Genomic DNA, 26,512 nt, shown 5'->3' with positions numbered 1-26,512 from the left:
TTGTAAAAATCTGTACTGGCCTCCAAAAAGGAGCTCCTAGGTAACAGTAAATAAAAGCAAAATCACTTTATCTGGATTAGGCTCTGGACTGGCTCCTTCAAAATCTCAGAAATCTTGCATCAAAGTGCCAAGATTTAAAAAAACAGAAGGTTAAAGTTTAGCCCTGTTTTCACTTGTACTGATGAACTGATTCATATCAATTATTATTACTATTTCTTCCTGAGTGGAAATGTCTACATTTCTGTTCAAAGCCAAATGAAAACTAGGTTTAGATTAAAAACTAGAATTGGCCTAGTCAAAACGAGCTAGTAAATTAAGTGTTTCATCTGTTTAAAGATGAAGAGGAGTCTGATACTGACACTGCACTCGTTAAACCCAGTCCTTATGTTACCAGGAAAGTCTGCCCAAGTTCTTTAAATAATACTCGACTTTACAAAGAAAGCTAAATTAGGTTATTTTTATTCACAGCATGTCAATCAAATTTAATGATGTTCCACAATTTTTAATGGCATTGTTAATTATACTGAAACCCCTCATAGGTTTTCTGCTGTTCTATAGAATGTTGTATATGAATATATACTGTGGGTATTTCAGTCTAATATCCTATCCCACAAGTTTTATGCTGGCTATTGTTGCTGGTATAAAAGCCCTGAAATGTTCCATAAGTCACTTCTTATAAGAAGCTGCTGGATACAAAGCAGCTAGAAAATAATAGCTTGGGTTTGGCAGGTCTTAAATTTAACAAATAAGTCCTTAAACTAGTCAGGGACTCAGGGAATACTGCATTTCTCTCTCTCTGTTTTCAAAGGAGAACTTGGGTCAGTCAGAAGTCCTTTCTAATCCTTCCAAGGCAGAATAATTAATAGTTCAAGGGCATAAAAACGTTCAGTTGTTTGCAGTTGCTCACTGCTAGAGCAGCTTTAGTTTCTGTCAGCATTTCTGTTAGCTGTTCTTTAAGCTGGAGGCTTGTAATTTTGAATAACACTGGCTCTGGCCTGAAACTCTGGGATATATGTATATTTATCAGGGAACTTCAGATATTTGTCTGCTTCTTTGCCACAGAGCTAGAGTTATGACCCCTTAGTTCCACTAAAGAAAAAGCTGGCTATCTTAAGGGAAAAATGTATGTATAGCTCCGGAGAAAGCAGAAAGCGATTTGCAAAAAGAGAACAACCAGAGACCTCATGAAAATCTATAATGCATCAGATTTATTTCTTGAGGCCAAAACAATCTGCAACCTCTTCTTGTTCTTTCCCTTCCACAGAGGAGATATAGGAAAAACTGCTCTCAGTGATCAGAAACTCAGTGTTTTGTGAACTTGGGATTTATTTTCTCCCCCTACATTTAAGTTCAGTGGTTTGGGGAGCTTCAGGCAGTTCTGGCTTGGAGGCTGTGGGGTAATCTCAGAAGAAGTTGCCTGACAAAAGCAGGGTGAACCACCGAAAGAAACTGAAAGAGGGAAGGCATAGATAATCATTAGGAATTAACTCCTCCCTGTGAGGGTGGTGAGGCCCTGGAACAGGTTGGCTGCCTAATCCCTGGAAGTGTTCAAGCCCAGGTTGGATGGGGCTTGGAGCAATCCGGTCTAATGGGAAGTGTCCCTGCCCAAGGCAGGGGCTTGGAATGAAGTGATCTTTAAGGTCCCTTCCTACGTTCTTCTATGGTCCTGTTGTACTTTTTCTTTCTGCGTTATTGTACAGCTCCCAAGATAAAAGATATTTCAGAACAGCCCAGAAAAGAAAGGCAAATTATTACTGTAATAATTTTGTAGTCTTTCTCTGTAAAACATTTCTACCAGCTGTGTTAAATGCCATTTATCATTTTGCTTTCATATCCCAGACATACAGCTAGATCAAAGCAACTTTCTGAACGCAGGGTGACAACAGTTAGTCTTTAATTAATAAAACAGTGAAGTTAATACTCAGATATTCAACTATTTCTAACTTTCATGCAGCTCATCTACAGGACATATGTTTTATTGCTGCTAAATGTATTCTGGATCCTCATCAATCGTAACTGAGTGTAGCTGCAGATTCCAGTTGTTTTTACTGTATCCCAGGTCTATAACTCCCAGTGTTGTTTCCTTTTGGATATATGAACCTGCCATCTCTTTTTTCTTTTCTTGTTGAAACCAGCTCTATGATAAATGAACTCTCCCAAACCAGCACATTATAACAGTGAGAAATTATTGGACACAATTCCCATGACAGACCAGAAGTAGTTTGAGAGAAGGTCCAGATGGAGAGAGTTTTTGAAAGAGAAAAGATGAATTATTGTTAAGGCACATAGGACAGCCAAAGAGTAGGGAGAGAACAGAAACTTGAAGAGGCACATATACAGACTATAAAGAAGGGGAAAAAAAAAGAAAAAAAAAAAAAAAAAAAAAAAGTTTACCTTAATAAAACTGCCCCAAACTAATCTTGTTTGCAAAAAAACTTTGGATAATTAAAATTCCTTTTTAGATAATTAAAATTCCACTTTTCTGCCATGTGAAGAAAAGCAAAGCTGTCCCTGTTTTTGCCTGGTACCCTGTTAGCCCTTCCTTTTCCTATGTTTGCTCCTTGTAGCATGTCAAATGCCTGTCACTGAAAGCACTGCCATTTCTATGGGAGAGGCAGCGTACCATGACTAAGGTTATAAACTGCTGAGCAAACAGAAAAGGCATAAAATGGATAAGAGGGGGGTAAAAAAGAGAGAACCTGCTGTTAAATAAACCTTCGAGCACTGTTCTGAACAACTTGACAAGATTAATAAGCTTTTCTCATAATAATCCCTTATAAAATGGGATGTGTAGGAACTGGGAACATCTGTTTGTCCTGTTTCAAGCAAAGGACAGATGCAGGTGATCAGGAGGAACTGATTTTGGATCCGCTGACTTAGAAATATGTGGGCCTACACCCAACCAGCCTTGAGGAAAGACTTAATTTCCCACCTTGGAACTGTAGGCTCTGTCACCAAAAAACCCCCACGGGGACAAACAGACACACAGACTCCCATTGGACCCTGTCTCTGTAGTTCTTTCTGACATTGTTTTCTGTTTTTCTAAAAGAGTTTACCAGGACCTGAAAACATTCAGCAAAGTTTTATATTAAGTTTCACTCTCAATGTCCCTCTCTTTTTTTCCTTTGAAGAGATACATTTGAAGGCACTTTATATCCATTTCTTGGATATAAACTCGGCCTACGTTTCACATCTAAATCATGTTTTCCAAGATGCCAGGTGAAAGCACTTGTACTTGCAGCCACCCACTGATTAGCAAGAGCATCCCTCAAGTGGAGTATTGCACCCTGCAAGAATGCAGGGCACAGGCACTCAAATCATACTGGAAGCATGGAGGAACCATTTCCTCACTGAATTGTAGGGCAATTGTTGCTTCTGTCACGGACAAAGTTTTTTGTTGGAAAATTGAAACCATTGTAGTTGCTCAAGGACAAACAGCTTATGCTGACTTTATTTTTACCCCACTCCCCCTTGAAAGCAGGGGTCCCTCTGAGCCCTCACATTGAGAATTAAGCCCTGGAAAGATCTCAGCTTACAGACGGCTCTTGTGATCGACAGTAACAGAAAACCTGCTTTAAAACACCAGCACAGGAAGCTACTGTGCTGTTCCCTGAGTCACCTACAGAGCTGCAAAGCAAGCCATAAATCTGCTAACGGGTCCAGCACAGATCCAGCTTTCTTAGCAAGAGTGTGCACAGCCATATAACACGAGGGGCAAGCACACACATCTCTCCTTTCACCACCTGAAACCCTGATAGCTGTTCCGCTCATAAAGCCCCTGCTGTTGTGGTGGATTTGAAGCTGCAGCAAGTGCTGAGGACTCACTGTGGAAATACTTGTCTGCTCATGACCTTAAACCTCTCAACACTACACCAAGCAGGAGTGACAGCATTTGAAAAATTTCAAACCTGCTATTTGAGAGCTGAAGAAAGTGTCCTGTAATTGCCTGAGGATTTGGGGGAGACTTGACAAAGGTTGTACCCATTACCAGAGTGGGAATGAGATACACAACCTCTTTTCCTTACCCCACAAGAAAAGGAGAGGTAAAGGCTGAGAAGGCTGACAAGCTGTAGGCTGGTGTCTTTGGTCCATTTTCACAGAAAGACGAAGCTTGTCTTGCACTGCTGCTAACAGCAGCTTTAATTGGAAATGTGTTTGGAAGGTTCCAAGTGACAGAAGCTGTTGGTGCTCAGCAGCTTCCAGGTCACAGAAACAGCTATTTTTAAATATGTTTAGGATTGCTGTTAGGCATGTGATTATCTTCTGAAGTTCACAGATTTTCACTTCTTGACACCTAATTCCTTGCAACTTGTCTGCCGATGCTGTGTGAAACCAGCTCTTTAAGTGTATCTGCTCTGCCAGGCACTTCAGGGACATGTGCAGGGCCACCTCTGATCCCTGACGGACACTCTCCATCTTCTCTGCTGAACTAGTAGAGTATTTTGTTCAGATAAGGAAGTGCTGAACCCTGAAATAAGAATCCAGACCCTTATTTTGAGTTCTTGGAAAAACTCAAGTCTGATAAATGTGAGTAATTAATGCTGCAGAGCATCACAGAATGGTTTGGGATGGAAGGAACCTGAAGACCATCTTGTTTCAGCCTCCTGCTGTGGGCAGGAACACCTTCCACAAGAGCAGATTGTTCAAAGCCCCATCCAACCTGGCCTTGAACTGTTCCAAATGCAGCTTGATTCATGTAGGACAGCAAACAAGGTCTGCATCTTATTTATTTCTCTTTATTTTCCCAGTTCTCCTATTATTATTTTTGGTTGCCCTGTAATAGAGCTTGTAACTTCTTTCTCTACTTGTATTTTGATACAAGCAGCATGAGTGTTTCCTCTATAAAATATTTTGTCTTGCATTAAATCAAACTCAGGAAGGAAAAAAAAATCAATTTTATCTTCACCTGGGCACACAGATATCAAAACCATTACAGTGAGAGCACAAGGTAATTTTCATGGGGGCAGTGAATAATTTCACTCCCTGCTGAGCAACAGAATGATGCTATTTCTGAAGCTTTCACATTTCTAGTCCTTGTTTTGATTTTCTTTGGAAGAAACCTGCAGCAGTCAGCTCCCACTCAGGCCTTGCTTCCTCCAGAAGATGGACACCTTCTGTTCCTGCATATTGCCTTCGTCTGTGCTGCACATGTTTGCTGGAGCTGAACAGGAGTACGTGAGAGGGGAAGCCTTGCTCCACCAGACTGTTCTTCCTGGAGAAGATCCATTTCACATGGACACACAACGGTGAGATGTCCCAGTTTATTGAAGCTGGGGATTGATTCAAATGCACTTCCAGACACTGACATGCCCTGAGGTGTGAGTTATCCTGACAGGAGTCAAGGTCAAGCACGGGCTGCCGCGTGCCAGCAAAACAGATGCTTAATCAAAGCCATATAAAATATTTACAGGGAAGCTGCAGCTGCTGGTGAAGTGCAGCACATGACACGTCATCTGATATGAAAGGTTTAAGGAAAATCCTGAGATGTGGCCTGGCAATGACTTAAAATAAATAATCTGTCATGAACCTAGTTTTTCTCCTTCTTAAAGCCAGGTTGGATCCAATCTGTCTAAATTAAGGTTCACTTTGCCAGGCTGCTCAATGCTTCTGCCACAAACAGGAATGATGACAGTTCCCACAAAGCCTCTTTGGGTCCACATTTCACAGCTCATCTGAAGCTGAAGACATTACATTTCTGGCAGTTTCCAGCAAAGCACGACAGGATGGCACTGGTTTCCAGTTCTGGCTTTTAATGCAGCATGTGCTTAAGTCAATAACCACTCTTATTTTCTGACATGGTGCGTAATGATAAAGATGTGGGCGGAAATGTAACTTGGACTTCATGCAAAGAAAGCAGACGGCTTGTGATTTCCCCTCTTGACTCTGAAAACTATTTATTACCTGCTTATTAAAAATTCCTCTTCCAGTGTAAAGTGGAAAAACCTTCACAGTATCCTCTTCCTATTTCTCTTAACGTTTCAAGCCAGAAGCCTGCTCAGAGTTTCACACCAGCAGACTGCTCCTTCAGCTCTGTGCTGGCAACAGCTGGGGATCCACAGCCAAGCAGAGCCTGCTCTGCTCCTTCCAAAGATCAGAGTGTCTGCAAAGGATGTTCAGCATTTTGCTTGGTTGAACCCCTTTTTTAAGACGAGTGGTGCTCACATTATTGCCTGCCCAGCTGGCACAGTGATTCATGCACGGACAAATTACCAAGACAATAAAATTGACACTTGGAAATAATTACTCTTTAATTTAGGAGGGAATTAAAAACATGGACACAATCCTTTGCAAGTAGTTTTACTTGCAGAGTAGCTGATTAAACACAGTCCTTCTCATTTAATCTGACTGTTCACAGGGAGAAACAGTGACCTTGTTTGAGCTGAGGGCAGAATTCCCACTGATTTTTGTTGAGCTGGGGTCTTACTTTCCACATATAAATGCAGGTGCAGGTATTTGCAGACTTAGACTCTTGAGCTGGGTTTTTGATGAATTTATATTGCATTTTTCCCCCCAGGAGCCTTATAAGCAGGGCAAAACCCACTTTCACAGCCAAGTCTTTATTGTTTGTGTAGGATTAACTTCTGGTTAACAGGGGATATGTTTAAAGTTACCTTGAAAACTGGTGAATCAGGAAACTTTTTCACTTGAAAAGCCAAACAAATTTTCAAAATGGGTTTTTTTTAATCAATACTGTGGCTTTTTTTTAATTTCTGTTGAAGTATTTGTTCCTCTTGAGGGCCTAGTACTGAGTTTGTCATGATGGCAGCAGAGATCTGCAGGTTAGTTTTACTAAGGTATAAAACCTGAGTACAACTAGTGTGGGTTAATAGGTTAATACCTGGGCAAGGTCAGGTATGTGCCAAGGTGTCCCTCTGCCTCAGATTGAGATGAAAAGCCAACAATTTCAACAGTGTGGATCTTACCAGGATACACTGTGCCCTCCAGGATACCCAGGTACCCTCCACAGAAGCATCTTTATTCTCTTCAGCAACTAGTGTGGGTTAATACCTGGGCAAGGTCAGGTATGTGCCAAGGTGTCCCTCTGCCTCAGATTGAGATGAAAAGCCAACAATTTCAACAGTGTGGATCTTACCAGGATACACTGTGCCCTCCAGGATACCCAGGTACCCTCCACAGAAGCATCTTTATTCTCTTCAGGGAAATTAATGTGATATATAAGCCTAGTAAGCCATGTCATGATTAAATCTGATCACTTTTGTCTTTGGATGCCTATCAACACACATTGGTTCAGAGGATTCCCCAGAGATATTTTTGCATCAGCGTTGCCAAACACTGGAGTGGGCAGCCCAGGGAAGTGGTGGACTCACCATCCCTGGAATGACTGGACATGGCATTTAATCCTCTGGTTTAGTTGGCAAGGGCTGGACTTGAGGGTCTTGGAGGTCTTTTCCAGCCATATCAATTCCATGATTCTATGCTTATGGACAGCAATCCATGCTTTTATTAAGATTTCATATCGTACAGCCTTACAGCAGTATGATATTTAGCAAATGTTAATTTCACTAAATCAGTCTGTTTATCTATCAAACCTGCCAACCTTCCCAGAGCAAACAGATTCCTCTTTAGTCTTGAAGAATTATATATGGATAGCAGAAAGAGAGTGAGCAGGACAAGGGGTAGAGGAAGGAGAGCACAAATAACACCTGGTGTCATCTTGCACTTTCCTGGGAGAAAGGAAATATTTGCACTGTGTAGCCCACACCTATTTAATTAAAGTTCAAAGCTTGAAAACTATGCCTTGCTTTTACATACCTCCCTAGGGAGAGCCAAAAGAGCGGCAATGGCTCAGGAGAGTGTGGGAATGGGATGTGGGAGACAGGCAAAACCCAGCAAAGCTACCACTTACACAGCCAAATTCAACCAAAACAAAACTAAATGGTGCCAAATTTCCCAGGAAATATGGCTCACCCACAGTAACTTATCTCTTAGCTGAGGTTATGTACTTTAGAATTTAAGAGGAAGGATGTTGGATGAATTCTCACTTTCTCTTCAATTGAGTAAAACACTTTTTCAGGAAAAGCAAAATGAAACCAAACCTAGCCTGCACTTTACGAGCCAAAAAAATCAACTTGTTCACTAATGAAGGGCCTAGATCCTCTTCCAGGAAAGGAAGATTGGAAAAGCGAGAAAAATACTCAGCTGATGAAAAAAGGGAAGAAAATAGTGGTGTCCATTTCAGATATGGATCCAAAAAATGATCAACGCAGTTTTGAACAAGTTTTAGCTTGCAAGAGTAGATTGCATGGATTTCTAAGAAGATTTGCAATTTAATTAGGTTTCTCATATGTCCTGTTTCTGCATTTTCTCAGTGGTAATGGAGCAAGCTGAACACCAGGGACCAGAAAAACAGAAGAGTCTAAAAGCAAAAAGTCATTGCATTAAGACAACATAACCATACATTTTAAAAGATTACATGAATTAAAGTCCTGGGCAACAATCCATTGTATTTTGAAGCTTTCACCATTTCTAGGAGAAACTAAATGAAAATTGCATTAAACCTTGAACTGCTATGCTTTCTCTTTATTTTGTACTGTCTTTTCACACTGTTCTGGCCTTTTTACTGCTAGTCTCCTCTCAAAAAACAACAGCTCTATCCAGACTCTTAGCACTCTTCAGAGAACACAGGTAGTGCTTCCATTTTTGGGGGTTTTTTTGGCAAGTTGTCAGGTACAAGCAGGAGAATAATTTATATCCATGTTTGAATTAACATATTTTCAAGGTGATATAAAGTTCCTTTGTAAACCCCCCAGAAATAAGAAAATAGCTTAGGTGGTCTGGGATATATTATAGTATTTCTCTCTCCAAGTAAATATCATTATTTCCTTTCTCAGTACAGAGAGGTGCATAATAAAGCTTTATTAGCTCAAAGTCACAGTTGAAGGAATAATAAATAAAATAAACCCATCAATACAGCAATCTACAGCTCATTTGGCTGCTTTGCATGTATCTTAATGTATTCTTGCCTGAGCTGTGACGTGGATGATGCCTTGTTTGCATGACTTGTTATAGAAAATTTATATTCTTCTACATGCTATTGTTTGCACCTGAATGTGGCATTTGCAAGCAAATGTGCAGTTGTTAGCAAAAAATAACAAAACCCGTATCTCCTAGAGGATGAGAAACTCCGGTTAGTTAAACCTGGGCATCATGACCTCAGCTCTCACAGTCGGGAAGACAAGGTGATGAAGCCAGAGGCTCCCTGAGCATGGAAGCATGTAAATGCAAATTCCTTTGTGTGAATGTGAAAAGGCACTTTTCATAGAAAAATCTTCTACATGCATTTATTGAAAGACTAGAAAATTTATTATAACTCTCCTCGCCACCCGCACACTACAAGGAGCTTAGTCCTTGTGAAAAAAAGAAATGTGGAATGCAATTTTCTCCCATTAAGTAGGGAAGGGAGAGCAGAAATTCATCCAGTACCTACTTCTTTGCCTAGAAAAACCCCTCCTAAAAGCTTTAAAAGTGTGGAATTTGCACCGATTTTCAGCTGGTTTATACAGAAGTCTTAAAGTGAATTCTGCATTTACATGGTTATAAATGCCTGTGGAGAAGAGGGTTCAACAAGAAAAGAACTGTGGGGTAGGGGGATCCTTTCACAAGCCAGCAATCCACAGCTCTAGTGGTAATGAGTAAGACTTTTTTAAAAAAAATTTGGGTTTCAGCCAAAGTTGTGGGCTTGATTCAGGAGCTGAATGGTGAAATTCCCAGGTGTATTTCTGCAGCACATCTGTTCTGGCCTGAAGCACCTGTTGGGCCCAAAATGGGTAGCACAATCTGAGTTCCTGTCAAGGTAATTTAGCTTTTGCTGGCCTCATGCTCTCCATTCTTCTCCACCTGCACTCTGCCACCTTCAGCTGCACCTCCACACTGGATATTTTGTGTTCTATCAGGTGGCTGTGCACTGAGCACAGTCCGTATGTTGATCCTGCTAAAATCCACTCTTCTCCTACAGGCCTGAGCTTGGACCCAGGTGAGAGGTTTTAGAATCAGGGAACCATTTAGTCTGGAAAAGATGTCCAAAATTACCAAGTCTGGCACTGCCAAGTCCACCACTAAACCAAGTCCCCAAGTGTCTTTTAGATCCCTCCAGGGACAGTGACTCCATCACTTCTCCGGGCAGCCTGTTCCAGTACCCGACAACCGTCTCTGAGAAAAAATTTTTCCTAATATCCAATCTAAATCTAATCCATGTGTCAGTGCATCCACCACTGGGTGACTTTTGGTGGATGCTGGCTGTGTTGTGCTCATGGTAAGCACCATTCCCACTTGTATATACTTTTCCATGTTTAAGTGGCTTGACAACGATGTAGGTTTACTGTAAAAATAATACAGGTTGTACAGACACTTTCTGGGCGTGCATTAGATTTCTTGGCCTGTCTTTCAGGCCTGTAGTATTTTAAAGAGAGATTGTGGGAGCCCGGGGAGCCTGGCCTGAGCTGGAGGGGTTGTTAAAGAAACAAAGGAAGGCTGGAGTGGGTAGATCATTACCGAATAGCCCAGCTACACGGCTCCTGCTTCCCTAATGAGCCTGACAGCATGCAGTGCCACCTCTCTCTTCTTATGTAAAGCTAATCCCTTGCCCTCTCTGACAGCCACTATTTACATTTGCAAATGAATCCATCTTCCCACACATCCCCCCTTCCTCTTAGAGAGGGACAGGACCTGCACTGTTGGCAGCGCAGTCCTCCCAGGACAGCACCTTGCCGAGGTGTCCCTCACCCAGACAGCGGAATAAATGACTCAGGGGCAAGAATACCTGTGTGCGATGCCTGAGCTGATCCCAAATGAAAAGTTAGGCTAAACGCCCTCTCTAAGCCTGGGGACAGTGCTGTCAGACACCGCTTTTCTTCCAGCATCTCTCACTGCCACATTGCCGCCACGCTGAGGCCAGGGACAAGGCGGGGACACTGCTGCTCTCCTCTGCCCCTTGGCCCTGCATCCCTTCAGCTCCCACAGCCAGCTTCGAGACAGGTTAGGGAGCCAAACGAGCCAAAACCTGATCTTTTCCAAGGAAAGAGATGGGTGGCTCGCTGTGTCTGAGCTGCCCGTGGCACGATGATGATTTCTCACTGCTCGTGAGGCAGGGAAGGGAGGCTCTGTGGGGTGGGGGGGATTGGGGTCGGTGTGAGGCACCAGCAGCCCTCACCCTCCTGGACCATTCCCATCGAGCAGTTGTGCTTTCTGAGGGCTGAGACAACGTGAAAAGCAGTCAGATTTCATGTTATGTTCTCATCTAATGACAACTGCGTCACTGAGTTGACTAATTGCCTGGGAATGATCCTGCAAACGCGTATTTTTTTTAATAGGGGAATGAAGGCGAGAAGTCATCCCCCCCCCNCCCCAGCGTGGGATCTCACGGTAATCCCTAAATACTCCGAGGCAGGGCAGAAAAAGGTGGGGACACGTGTGCTGTGCTCCTTTGTTGCCAGGAATGAGCAGCAATTCCCCGGCGGAGGCGGGGAGGGAGCGCCGGCCCTTCCTGCAGGCCGCAGCGGGGAGCCCGCGCCTGCCGCCCGCCCATTGTGAGCCCCCCAAAGAGGGGCTTGTTCTGCCGAAATGCCAGGCGTTTCTGGAGCCGAGGTGATCCTCGGAGCCGAATACATAAATACGAGATTACTGGCGGGCCCTGCAGCCGGGCTGGGGCTGTAGGAAGTGTTTGTTTTCCTTTCTGTCACTAGGCAGCGGGGAACCCGTCGCCTTTGTTCTGCGGGTCATACTGCTGGGGATGGCAAATATTGACATACATGGAGGTGGTTTTCATTTTCACGTGTTTCTTGTTACCTCTTACAGATGTGTGGTTTGGCTTTTCTCTTCTCTTGTCTTCCAACTTGTTTTTTTTTTTTCCTTTGTGTTTTTGGGTTTGTTTTTTGTCTTTTTTTTTTTTTTGTCTACCCTCCTTGAATGTTTTCCAGCACTGGTGATACCGTCCCGGGTTGCGGATTACAGCCTCCTAACCTCTGGCACGGCTTGTCCAAATGGCCTGGGAGCTTCAGCTCCTGCCCAGTGCCACGGGGACATTCATTAACAGGGATGACAGGGAATCTCCTGGAGAAATTGCACTTCCCTGCTGGTCCTTTTGCAGTTGTCCTTTCAGCTCGAGGTTCAGAATTGTTGCTGGGAGCTGCGTACTTCATCCTGTTCCTGCTCGGTCTGTACCTGACTGGTGCTTAGAGGCAGGAATAAATTTTTCAGGGTTGTCAGACATGAAGAGGAACGGAGGGACACACAGAAACAAGCATCTTGCCCAATTTACCCTTTTCTTCTCTCCTGCTTTGTTGCTTCAGTTAATTTTCTGTGGTGCGTTTTTAGTGCAAATTATTTCCACCTATTACTGGTCATAGAAAATACTTGTTTGTGTTGCTGATCAGATCCTAGATTCAGGATACTGTCATACAACTCAATGCACTGAGGTAGAGGTGTTTTCCAGGAGGAAGAATAGGCATGGTAGAAAATTCTGGGAATGACCACACAAAACCTGCAATAAAAAAATAAAAAAATAAAAAAATAAAAAAAAAAAAAAAAAGAAATGCAGGCAGATACAACAAAAATAATCCTGGTACCATGACAACAATTTTGCAAAATTGATGTGCATTTTCCCTTCATCACTGTGGAAAACCAGGAAATTATAATTTACTACTGAAATAAATATTTGCAGTATTCTCAACATACCACATACAATGGGATCTGCTTAAACATTTGACGTTCTACAAAAGAAAGAGCCAACTTTTTGAGTCAAAAATGCATTCATAAATAAAGGGCTGAAGGAAAAGCCATGTAATCTTTGGAGTAATTGCTCAGTCTTCTTAGTTACTTGCGTGTTCAAGAGGGTCTGCTAAGACCTGTGGCAACAAAATGGCCCCATAGTTCATACTGATGATAATGGCAGAGGTAACTTCCAGTTCCATGTGTCTCTTGTCACTTGTTTCTTCTCCATAATTTAGCTTTCCTAATGCTGTGCATGGACAAATACTCCTTACACTGGCACATCCTGTACAGATAATCTTTTTTTTTCGCTATCTCTGAAGCAACTCAGTGACTGTGATGCCTTTTCAGAAAATAAAAGGCATTTTTGGAAATGATTGCCTTTGCAACAGTCACCTCAAGTTTGCTGTGAACAAAAGACAGGGCGTTCTGCTGCTGTGTGGAGTGATTTAGCTGCTCAGCCTATTCCTGCATGAATATCCAATTACCCCTTGGAGCTCCTGTAGTGGCGAGGGAGGGGAAGGTGGGAGGTATTCTCATCATGTTGCAATTATGATTCTTCCACTGTCCTTTCCCCTTCTTCTGAAAATTATCCAGACTGGAAGGGAGTCATTACCGAGCTGATCATGATAGCATGTATTCTTTAATAAATATGCTCAGGACGGTGTGGATGAATAACGCTCGAGTGACAAAGGATTGCCTCAGAGGTGGCTCTGTGATTAGCCATTGACCTCTCGTGTGGTTTCTGTCCCACCTGGGTGATTGAAGCATCTGAAGAAGGAACAGAAAGCTCTGATTGTAAATTACAATTTCTGATCGGAACCATTGGACTGATAATAACTCATCGTGCAATCCGTGAAACATTCAGGTTTCACAAACCCCTTGTGATTAGATTCCTCACAGAGAAATGGCAACATGCCTGAATCACTCAAAATTTTAATTTGTGAACATAATCATAAATCAAGGTTCTCTTCATAGGAGGGCCTTGCCCTTTCTCTGCTTTTTTGGATGCAATTTTGTTCAGTGAGAACTAAGGCCAAGCACTGGACTTGGGACAGATCTAAAAGGAGAGGATGTTGCTTTTCATGGACTCAATGTCAAAGCTCTTCATCAAAAGGTCAACATCCTCCATCTGCAAACAGCACCTAGGGTCAGGTCTCTGATGTCAAAACATGCCTAGTCCAACACTATCTGTTTCAGGCAGTTGTTTGAAGGCTGGGTGTTTACAGGGCTGACTAAATTCTGGCACAGCATCTCTGACTGCCGCCACTCGAAATTTGGCATGTCTAGGACAAGAGGTAAATCTCTTTGTGCCAGGGGGAGAGCAGAGCTATTATATGTCCTTAAAAGTCTTCTGGAACCTGCCCTGGTTTATGTAACCCTCCTTCTGAGCAAGACACTTCAATAAATAGCCATCCCCATCCTCAGAAAGGTGCTTTCCAATAAACCTCTCCATTGAAGGAGGACTGTAGCTCAATTGGGTTTAAGAACATAGACTGATATTGACAGTGCCCTCATCCTCTAATCTGGTGATTTATTTCCTCAGCAGAATGAGCTCTCCCACAAGAAAAAAGATGTCTGATGCAGGACATAAAGCCTGATTTGGATCATGATTGCTCCTGCCCTGCCCCAAACCATTAGCAGAAAAATTTAATTTTGTCTTTGTCACCAGAACAGTTTGTATTGGAAGGGGCCTTAAAAAATCATCTCATTGCAACCCCTCTGCAATGGACAGGGACACCTTCTACGAGGCCAGGATGCTCAAGGTCCCATCCAACCTGAACTTGTCCTTCAGTTTTCCTTATTTAAAAAAATGAAAATTAAAATAAAAATAGAAAAGAAAGATGGCTTGCTGTATACAGAGACATAAAGGTGTATACAATATACAGTGCACTACCAAATCCATGCTTAGTGCCCTGGTTTTTTTTTCAACAGCATTATAGCACTGAAATATTTATCAAACAGATTAACAGTGTGTACATGTATATTTAATGTAGAAATTATCATCCATTTACAGAAGGATTTTAAATTAACACATGGGAAAGGCTCCTTCTTTGGGTGTTTGCCCTCCTTTATAGCAGCTGTGCTTCCTCAGCCTGTGAAACCTGTCCTATTTTTGGAAACATTTCTCCGGGTCTTAACACTGTTAAGCAGGGTTCATTACCAGTTAGCCAGAACTGGCTTGATCCCACTACCTAAAAATCTTCTGGAGGGAAAATCCACTTGCTGTATAACATGGCAACTCCAGAAACCAAGCTGTTGCTTTGCCACCCTCCCAAGCAATCCAGCTCTTACAAGTTTTCCAGCACCAACATCTCCTCAGCTAAACTCCTAGTGCACCCCAGCACACTCTACAGAGTCATTTCACTGAAGTATGGGTGCAGACATTTTAAAAATATTGATCTGGACTGAAGAGTTCTTAAAATGAGGCTCTTTTTGGTGTATAATTTACAGTTTGAGAAAGATCAGGCCTTTGCAAGGTTTAATTTACTCACTTCCCAAAGCTGAAAAGTGTGTGTTTTCTCATGCTTACAACCTACAGCTTGATTTTCAGAGCCTGGCTTCCTCATCCACTCAGCATAAATGTTACGGTATTCCTCTTAGGTAGTGGAACAAGCATTTCTTCGCAAAGGCTTGCTTTGAGTTATTCTGGGCAGCTCTCAAGAGAGGGGAAATACAATAACAAAAGATTTAACTACAGTTTGCAGCGCTGTAGCCAGGGAAAGAATCGCAGTGTTACAACCAAATATTTATAGCAGAACGCTTGCTGAAAAGCTCTGTGCAGTAAATAATTACCATATTGCTTCAGTCAGGACTTCTCTGATGCAAGCCAGGCAGAGCCCGTTCCTGCCACCACTTCAGGGTGGGAAGAAGCCATCCCACACATCCCAGTTGTGTGCTCCAGAGTTACTGCAGCTCCAGCAACCTGCAGATGCCTGCCCCATCCCTGACATCACCACCACCGCCTGTATTAGAGTGAGGCACTGCCTCTGGTGTTAATCAGGACATCCCCCTGCCTCATCTTCTGTTCTCTTGGAGGACAAATCTCTTTTGATTCTTCAGATATCCAAAACAATCTACTTATCTCAGCCTGCAAAACTTTCATCTGAGGATCAAAAATATCCTGGTGCATTAGGAATATGAATTTACCCTGTAGGATAATGTGTTTTAATCCTTTAGTGAGCCAGCTCTCCTCCCAGTTTTAAACCAGGGAGGCCTCTCAGCAATCTAAAAGACTTGAAAGACTTGATTCTCTCCTGCATTAATGCACACACGTATTATCGCTAATTGTTTAGTCTCTCTTTAATCTATTTAAATGCATAATACAGACTTCAAACATATTATTCTATTTCCATTTCAAATTGCATATGAGTCATTAAGCAGAGAGATTTGTTCATTGCTAGTTTTTAAATGTTGATATGAGGGCTAGATTCTACCACAGTGTTAGGTGGAGATAATCACCTTTTCACCTGAGTGCTGGTGGTGGATGCCTCTCACAAGGAAAATGTTCAGGTTGGGTGTTCTGTTTTTATTTCTCCCCTTCTTTTCTCCTTTTCCTCATATTAGAGAGATTGAATTTGTTAAACCTGGGTATTTGTACTTGACGCATGAATTTATTATTCCTGTAAAAATGCTTCAAGACTTACGAAACTTATGAAGTACAGACCTGAGGCAGCTCTTAGGTAAAGCTTTAAATGACAAGGAGAGAAAAACAGGCACTAAATGGTGTCAAAATCTTACGTAATGATAACAAACTTAGAGATTTTTCTCTTATAAAGTCCCAGGGCATATAGACAAAGTAATTCAAAATGTTTGACGGCTCAGGACTGGTGGATGGAGCAAGTGATAGACGGATTCCAGAGCAATTAAAAACTTTCCTCAAATGGGAGAGCTTTCATTTTTAAGAGGTTTGAGAAGTTATAGCATGAGGTTGCCTCTGATTGTGTTTATTTGTATCTACAATGCACATCAGCACAGTGAAACACAATGTCCAGAGGAGGCAGGACAAATAACACACCATATTTCAACCACCAGTTGTCCCGAGGGCATTTACCTCATTAATGAGGACGACGGCTTCAATTTTTCTCTTGAGAGTCTTTGAAAGGAGGTGATTGATACAGTTGCATAACAGTGACATATAACTTCTGTGATTCAAGCAATAAACTCTGTTTCACCTCTTAAAAGCTCAGGGGACTATGGTAAAACTGGTGAGAATTCTCTGGGTTGTCCTGTGAAACAGTGCCCTTAGATTAAGTGGTAAAAATAGGGAAAAAAGAAAAAAATACTGAATATATCATGCAGAGACCCTTGTGCCCATGGTCTCCCACAGCAGCATGAGGTATCCCCACAAGGCATTGTCAGGAGAAAGGCAGGTCACACCTCAGAGACCAGAGAGCAAAAAAAATAAAAAAATATAAACCCCTTTCTTGATATTTTTTTTTTCCTCATAGAACTGGACTTTTAAAAAAAAAATATTTTCTTTTGTCTCCTTCATACAGCCAATGATTTGCCATTACAGCCAGGGCTCACAAGCTCTGTGTATCATCAGGAGATCTGGACAACATTTTTTATACAGGTGGAGCAGTCAGACATTACCTGAGCAGTCAGAGTTGCCACAGATGATTGTTTTTTTTATTGGTAGCTAATGGGAGACATTTCCAAGTTGCTTATAAAGACGGTTGCATGGGAAAGAGTATTGTGGAGGAACAAGGCCATGCTGGTTATAGGGTGAACCTGCTGAAACATTTCTTTCTGTGATAAAACCTCTTTTAGAAAATCAGCTGAATCTACAACAGCCTCTCTTTTGGAAGATGGAGCATTTGGTCAATTCTGCATGTAGACACGGTAGATCACACATCATCAGTGCCATGATGCAGCTTGGTCTTCAGAGTGGATCTCGTGGATCTTCTAGGTAACAGCTAATTTGCTATTAGACTGAAAGATAAAACAGTTATTTTATATAGATGTGTGTAATTAAATGATTTGACACAAGTTAGAGATTATGTGCAAAACAATCCTTGTGCTTTGGTATCAGCTCTATGCTGGTTTCAACACAGCCTCCCATTCAATAAATTTCAAAGATCCTCACGAGTTAACGTCCACAGATTAGTTTTGGTTATAAAATCTCAATGTTCTGCTGTCTTGCCATGCGCCAGATTTTCTGCTGCAAGTCTTTCACCTCCTGATGGAGTGTGAGGAGGAAAAGCTGAGCACAAACAGTGTTGATTCAATGAATTTGCAGCCTGCTTAAAGAACTCGGCTCTGCCCTAACAGGATTTTATGGGAAACAAAAGAAGAAAGGAAAATGGGTTCTCTGACAGAATAGAAATCCCCTGGTTTTGCTGATGCCAAACTTATCTCAGTGCCACATGAGGAGATGTCCCAGCAACACATAAGTAAGCCCTGAGATCAGATTGGTTCCACATTCATGAAAAAAACACCCATTGAGTGCCATTAAATCCCTGCAATGACCTCCAAATGAAAAGATTTTGTGTGGGCGTGAATGGAGAAAAATCCTGTAACTAGTTTTATCTTGGCAATGCTAAGCTTGTTGGAGATGTCTTTTAAATAGAAACACTGGGCAGAAGCAGTTCCTGGGACATCTGGAGCGGGGAGCGTCCAGGGTTGGGCTTGGGCACGTCCTTCCCTCTGCAGGGGTGGGGAAGCCACTGGACCCCAAATCACGTCCCTGCCCATCTCCTGACAGCAGCAGAGAGCCTCTGAGAGGGCAGGCACCTGGCAGAAACAGACTTCCCAGCTTCTTCTTCATTCCCTCAAGTCAGGGAATGAACAGGGTGAGGTCAGGAGGTGAGGGTGCATCTCCACATCCACCTCTTTAAGCGTGTCCAGCAGCCCTGAAGGTGCCAAGCACTTATCCCATTATTCCCTCTTGGCAAGAACACACCCACGATTACTAATAGACTGACATTTTAATTTTGAGACATGCCTCGTAGAAAACAGAGGGAAAAACATTCAGGATCACACTCCCTGGTCATCTCTGTGTTTGGTTTGAGGCAAGGCTTGAGAAATGTCAGCCGTAGAGTCAGAAATGAAACGACAGTTTTGGGTTACCTATACATGGTTCTTTGACTGGAAAAACCTCAGCAATCCACTCCTCACCTGAGTCCACTCCCAGGAGAGCCCACTTTTTCGTGAAGTAATACTGTTTTGAAGCAGGAAGCACAAAACAATAACAAAACCATAAGCATGCTGGATATTAAATATTTTATTGTATAAATATTGTGTATTGCATTGCATGATGGGAGCAAGGACACAACAAAGAAAAACTCTGTTGGTATGACTTTTTGTGAGGGGTTGGTTTTTTTGTTTTTCTGGGGGGTGTTGTTGGGTTTTTGTTGGTTTTTGGGGTTTTGGGGTGTTAGCTGGATACATCTCAATCAACAGCAATTAGATACCTGAGCTGCAGCATCCCTGTGTCCGGAGAGGGATCTTGTCATCCAGCAGGAATCCAGCACTGGTGGCAGCGATAGGAAGCAACCGCTGAAACATTTGAAAGGGGAAAGCACATCACAGCTGAGTAATGAACAACTCAGTGCAGGGTTTACAATAGTATTAAACATTGGTTTAGTATGTATTCTGTCAAAATCTGTGTTGAATACATGGCAACAGCGTTAGTTTTTTTCTTGGGCAGCCCAGTTTTGGGCTGTTTTGTGCATTAAATCCTTGCTGGAGGAGAAACAAGTAATCTGATCCTCAGCATGATCTCTCCTAGCTTAGCCCTCTCTCTTATTACTGTTGTTCACCCAGACTAGTGCTTGGAATGTAGATGAACTTGGAAAAACTACTGAAGCCGGCACATAAAGGTAGAGGTGTCAAACATTGTGACGGATTTCCGAGCAGGGAGCGCCAGCTCTTCCCCTTCCTGCTGGGTCTCCTTGCATCCCAACCTCTCTGAAAGTAAATTACCAGAGAGAACACTTACAATTTTCATTTATATTAATCAACATCCCTTTGTCTTCATGGGTGATAATTGCTCATGACTTTCACTGAGTGAAAACCAGCGAGCCAAATCCACTGCTGGCATTCGCAGCGGGAGCATCGCTGGGAATCGGAAGGGATGTGACAGGGACACTTTGTGGGCTTTCCTCCTGTGCCCAACACCTCCACAGCACTACACAAGGCTACTGGGACACAATTACTTCCACTTTTAAATGGGAAGGCTTCAGTTATGGTTTTCTTGTCATTTTTATTAATTATGATCTACACTTACAAGGACCATTTTAAGCTGTCAGCACAGGAGGATTGGTGGCAGAGCTCTTCAGTCCTTTCTCTGGGGACATGATGGTATTAATAATATCATCATTTTCTATTTTTTTTTCAATCTATTATAAGATCTGTGAAGTATAAGAACAAGCCTTTGAAGCACCTTCTCCTCACCCCTGTCTCTGACAGGAGCTGGTAGCAGTTGCTGAGGGAAGGGGCTAATTACGTACTCTCAGATAGGCAACTGCTCCATCAGGCAATTATTTGCTGGATTTTTTTTATTTTTCTTATTTTTTAATTTTTTTAAATGAGGGGTTTAAATACTGAATGCAATCCATAATTACCGAGGTGAATTCTGAAACACTGAAGACAAAATGACACATTGCATCTCAGCGGGATAAATCTGCTAAGATTTCAGAACTTATTTATTTATCCATTCATTTATTTATTATTAATTATTTTTTAAAGCTCATTTTCCCTGCTTGTTTTTTTCTATTGAAGAATTGCAGCCTTTTTTCATCTCGACCAGGGGAGGCTCACCTTTAATGTGCTGGTTGATACCTGAAGCATTTTTGAAATTTTGCTGTAAAATTTTAGCATGTTTCTCCCTTTCTCATCCCTCTTTGTTTGTTTTTTTCTGATGCCTTTTAATTTTTTAAAAACCATGGCATTTTAAATGTATAAAGATTACGTATTTTGTATATTCTGCCCACAATAAAATACTAGAGAGGTTAGAAGAAAATACATTTCCAAGCTTCAGCTTAGTTTTGCAGGGCTTATTTTTGTTTTATGAATTCAGAAATATCTGTGCAGATCCTCTGCTGTGATGAATTAAAACTCTGCAGCTAAGAGAACTAATATAAGGTGAAAATGTGCCCTCCATAAACTAGAAGGTTATTTACATAGCCCTATTGTTTGTTCTTCAAAGGATATATCAAAATAAATCTAATAGTTTGAATTATTAATAAAGAAAATACCTGTTTTATTCCAAAGAGCTGCTCCTTTGGTTCTGCAGCTTTTACAAATGAAAGTGGCAAAAAACCTCCAGAAAAAGGAGAGCTCTTCCTAAACTGTGGATCTCCGGTTCATAAATAAGCAGAGTTATGTCACTGAAAGGATTGATTAATAAGACATCACAAAAGGGGAACTACATTACAGTTACATTATAATGCTGCATTACTGCAGATGCCCTGAAATGTTGCACATTTCCAAAGTATACAGTGCACTAGGGGCACTGATCTTCCTGAGGAGTCCATAACCAAATAAATGTGTTCCAGCACAATGTACAGCCCTCATAAATCAGCTCATTTTGTCTTAGGCATCAGTGTATGCAGTTGAAATTGGCGTCATGTTTATAACCCCTGCTCACAGAGCATGTGTGTGGAAATGGGCTAAAAACTGCTGAATAGATATTTCGACCTTAGGTGACCTTCATTTAATCATCTTTCATATGACAGAGAAGAAAATAACAGTGTTAAATAAGAAATTAATATAATTTCAGGGAGTTTTCTCCAGCAGTCTCATAAGGCCATTTATGAACTCCAGTAATCATGGTGGATGGCCTTCTCATGTGTGCTGATTGAGAGGTCAAAACTGGGATATTTCTACTTGTTTTCAGAGCTTCACAATGATTTGCTGAGAGAGATTTTTTATTTTTTTATTTTTTTATTTTAAAAAAAAGTGCTTCACTAGAGTGTGGCATAGCAGAATATGAGAAATACAAATTTATGTCAGGAACACAGGACAGGACTGAGCATCTCTATTTCAAAGACTGGGAGATTTTGCATGCAGCCCCACATCACAGAAAGTATGTAGAGAATGGAAATGCAACGCCTTGGAGCATCTCTCCGACTGGGGACTCTCCTGTTGATTCAGGCCAGCTCCCAATTCATCCAGGAGACACAGGAATGCCTGGAGATGAAAGTCCAAACCCACTGTCACCCTGTCACAGCAGGAGGAAGTTGCCAGACAACACCTAGGTGTTGTATAGCTCTGTATTGAGCCCAAAGCCTTTTGAAATGAGCAAACAGACTTTGATGTGGCAGCGAGGGATCTGCTCTCCATTGCCACAGGGGGATCCTTCAGGGGCAGGTGATCCCCTGGCAGCTCCATCGAGAGGCTCAGGGAAGGCTGGAGGATGGATGGGTGCCCAGCTTGGTGGATGGAGCAGCTCCTACCTTGACCTCATACTCAAAATATTTTGCCCTCCATTGCCTCTGGCAGAGGGAATGCAGAGGCAGACATGGGGTGGGAAGAGCTCCATCAGCCTCAGGAGGCAGAAGAGCCAAGCTTTAATTTAGCCACTCCTGATAATTCCTGTGCCTCCTGAAGCTCCGTACTTACCACTCATGGTGTTTAACTTTCTCAGTAGGGAAAAGTTCTGTGAGCCTTTCCAAGGTAAATAAACCACAGCCACCTTGCACTATGGGCATATGTCTTACCCAAAGCCTGTGGCTTCCTCCCCCACAGCTTTTTCCTGGTTCTCAGCCTTTTGCTTCTGCTCAAACCACACAAATCCCCTACAACCATCCCCTTACAGCCCAAAAGCTGCTGCATCTTCCCTGGAAACTTTACAAAGTTGCCCAATTCCCACTGAGGTCCCTTCTAACAACACCCAACAGCGCTCACTCTTCCCCACCCTTCTGACTGTTTGGGTCTTCCAGAGTCTCAGCTAACATTGCAGTCCACTTCCAAGGTTCCCATTCTTGTTACTCTTGGACTCAAGGGAGACCCTCCTCAACCCTGTCTGTGAGCTGATGTGATCACTTCAGCCCCACCAGCATCTTCTCCAATCCACCAGCCAGAGCCACACTTCCCACCAGCTCCATTCCTGCCTTTATTGTCACTTCATGTCTCCATGGTTTCACTTAAAATAATAATAATAATCCCAGTTCTGGGATGAGTTAAAAAAAGGAAAAAAAAAATAAATCCTTGATATTCAGCAAAATAATTAAATTCTGGGCATTTTAAGCAAAAATTATGCCTTGTCTGTGGGGTGACCAGACCTTGCCCCTGCCTGCTCCAGCCTCAGTGCTGCAAGCACAGGGAGAAAGGGAAGCAGACAAGGAACATGACATATTCTGTGTCTCTCTGCATAAAAAGGTCTTCATACCCTGGGGTCCAGGTGATGATGGCAAACAAACACCTTCCTGAACTCCTCCCAGACTTGGACTTGTTAACACAGCTCAATTACTTATAAACCAGGCTATCTTTCTAAAATGGGAGAAGCTCTTGGGTGTCTCTGTCAGGCTTGTCACTTAAAAATGAGAGACAGAAAATTTCCAATATTCTCCTTAGGTAATTTGTTTAACAAACATTTTGCTTTTTGCATGGATTTAATAATTGCTATGCCAAGGCTGCTGCAGAAATTTCAGTTTGAAGGAAGAAAATTGTTGGCACCTTTCACAGGACTTACTCAGAGTCTCTCACTGGCTCCAAGCTGTGATCTATGCCATAGCTACAACCATTTCTGCTGAGTGTGCAGCACAGGCCACTGCCCAAGATCATGTACATATCTTTTACAACAACTTTTTGTCTCCAATGAAAAAAACTGACAAAAAAAAGTCCAGATGGACTGAAACCCACTGATGGACTGAAATTCCACTTACAGCAGGTGGGGCTAAAAAATTTCCCCCCAGGTTTGCACAATGCATAAGAAGGAATTTTCCAAGCTGGCAAAAATATGATTTTTCACATCTTGTATTTAAACCCTCAAATAAGGACCTGTGATTGTATTCATCCAGCCATATACACTAATCTCTAGCTACCTTATTTTATGTGAATTGCTACTCAGATATTTTATGTCAGCCTGCACTACAGTTGCCAAACTCCTCGCAGTTAATAATATTTTACCTCTGTCAAACAAGGGAGAAAATCTGTAAGTATTTGAGTGCAGATTAGATGCAGCTTTGTAGAAGCTGATAAAAGGACTTGGCCAGGACAGCTGTGAGCCATGGAAAGTCGGGTGGCTGGTCCAGCAGTGAGCACATGCAGAGAAAACGTGGAGTAGAGCTGGAAACGGGATCCAGATCCATGAAGTCCTGCTGGCTTCACAGCCAGACACCTCTACCTGATGGAGATGGTCTTGGCCATCCACTGCTTTGAAAATGTGCACACATGAGTAGGAATTTCCATGGCAGTAGCTCATTCCCCCTGTGTGTCACAACAATCTTGCAGATTCCCTGGAAGTGTTCAGGCCAGGTTTGATGAGGTTTGGAACAATCTTGTCTAGTGGAAAGCATCCCTGCCCAGGGCAGAGGGTTTGTAGCTAGAGGATCTGTAAGGTTCCTTTTAACCCAAACCATTCTGTGGTTCAGACCTTTCTTTCTCCAAGGGTTTTCCTTATAAATCAGTCACTGCCTCCATTTCTTGCAAAAATCGACAGCACTGAAATTCCAATTAACACCGAAATTTAGAAGAACTCTGTGTCCCATTCTGATCTCCTTCACCTCAGCCTCAAGCCAAGGGGGACCCAAAAACGTCATATTTGCATTTTGATCAGGAAAAGCCACCTTAAAAATTCAGCATCGTATGTATGATGTAATGATAGAGCAGGAAAGCTTTTTTTTAACCTTTGACTCGTGGCAGTGGAGCAGGGGTTGGCCTTAAAGACTCCCTATAAAGAGACATCAAAGGGGAGAATGTGATAATCTCAGTGGAATGGCAAATTACACCCAAATCTCAGGAAGACAATGCCTGTGGTTCTCCTGAAAGAAGTTTTCCTGTAAGAGTGCTCAGTGAGGGAATCTGAGTTAATCCCTGGGAGCTGGGTTTTCCAGCAGGAGCCTGGGAGGTGAGGCAGGCGAGCACTTTACCGAGGGTGACCAGCCTCTAATAAGCCACTGTGCTAATAAGGAGAAAGCTCATTTCATCCACCATTAAATATCCATTAAGGACTTTAATTCTTGCCAGCTCCCTTGCACAAAGCAGAGTCAATGGAGAGGAGTGTTTATTAAGCTTCACTATCCATTTTGCCCAAAACGACCTCGTACCATAAAGGGGAAGAGAAAAGCCAGGGATCCAATAGATGAGTGCTGTGAAAAATATTCCAGCTGGTTTCCCTACCAATAAATTAAGTGTTAATGGAAGTAGGCTTCCACTTATGTTCCTTGGTCACCTTAAGGAACCAAAATACTTCCCAGGTTTGTTTTAAAAAGCATGAATGACTGAGTTTTCGATGTTCCCCATGAAATGCAGCACCCACTGACTTCCTTAAGGTGCTCCTGAGCAGAGCTAGTGGTAAAAAAATCATAAGGAATGATGGGTTGAAGCTCCCCAAAAGACATTAAATACTGATTCTTTCTTTAGTATTTTGTAATTAAAAAAAGGGGCTAAGTATTTTCTTCTTTAAAAGAGAATTAGGAACTGAAAATGTCTACACCCTGTGAATTTTTAAAAGCCCCTTTACCTGCAATGTAAAAGATCTCTCAAACCTAGGGAGGAATGGCTGGCCCCTGTGCCTCTGGAAGGAGACACCCACCTTCCAGTCAAGAAGCAGTTTTTGCCATTTTGTTACACAGTTCTGTGTCTTATTTTTCGGAGAGAAAGAAACCTCTTTGCACACTTGTGTGTGATCTGTCCTTAGTCTGTTTCTGCTCAGATTCAAGAGGAAGACAAAGCATCTGGGACATGCAGTCCTGTTCCTTAGTAAGCAGGTTTAAGGGTGTTGTGGTTGGCATCAGATAATTCTGGGATCTTATGGAGAAAGAAACCTTTCAGACATTTCAGATTTGTCTCCTGCTGATTTTGGAAAAGACTCTTTACTCAAAGTTAGATCCTGTATCTTTAATTCATATTTTCTGCCTTTACATCAGACCCAACTAATAGGGTTTCTGAAAATGTTTGAAAGTATTGGTTCTGCTACACTTTCTTCTTCTTTTGATCAAAAAGCATGATAAACAAATCATCTAGAATAGCTTTCATTTACCTACTGGCTCTACATCTCAAAATACTTCCAGCAGTTACCAGTTTCACAAACTATTTTTTCCCCTAGGGGAGAAAGTCTTGCCAACCTCAACTAAATATTTGGACTTACAGGTTGTTAAGAGTACTGTATCAGATTTACTTTTATAGCTCTAGAAGAGATCATGGCTACTTCTCAGAACAAACTCAGCCTTAGAGCCCCAGCTCTGGAGTGTCTGGAATGCAAAGCATGGAAGTTGGAAAGAAAACAGGTTTCCATGGTGGATGAGAAATCCTACAGACCACTACATGTCTCCTGAGGGTGTGATAGGGATATTTGCCACATGGAATAATTTCTTTTGTGACAAAGCTGATCAAAAATTTTCTAATTTCACTTTCTTAAAACAAGCAACCAACAACCACAACAAAACCAACCAAAGAAAATAAAATAAGAAACAAGCAACTTAAAATATTCTGAATCATGATAAAAAACAACTTGGAAACACAGAATCTTCCCAAATTCCACCATTTCAAATTCCACCATATCAATATTGTGGTCCCCCATGGACATCCAGTGGATTTTTTAATAATGAAAAAAATTATGTTTCTGAATACAGATGCTAAAATGAAAATGCCATTTAGCTTTTCATGCAAGGCCAAA

The sequence above is a fragment of the Parus major genome, chromosome 4 (assembly GCF_001522545.3).
Source record: "Parus major isolate Abel chromosome 4, Parus_major1.1, whole genome shotgun sequence".
Taxonomy (NCBI): domain Eukaryota; kingdom Metazoa; phylum Chordata; class Aves; order Passeriformes; family Paridae; genus Parus; species Parus major.
The sequence above is the reverse complement of the archived record's forward strand: the minus strand, read 5'-3'. Positions refer to the sequence as shown.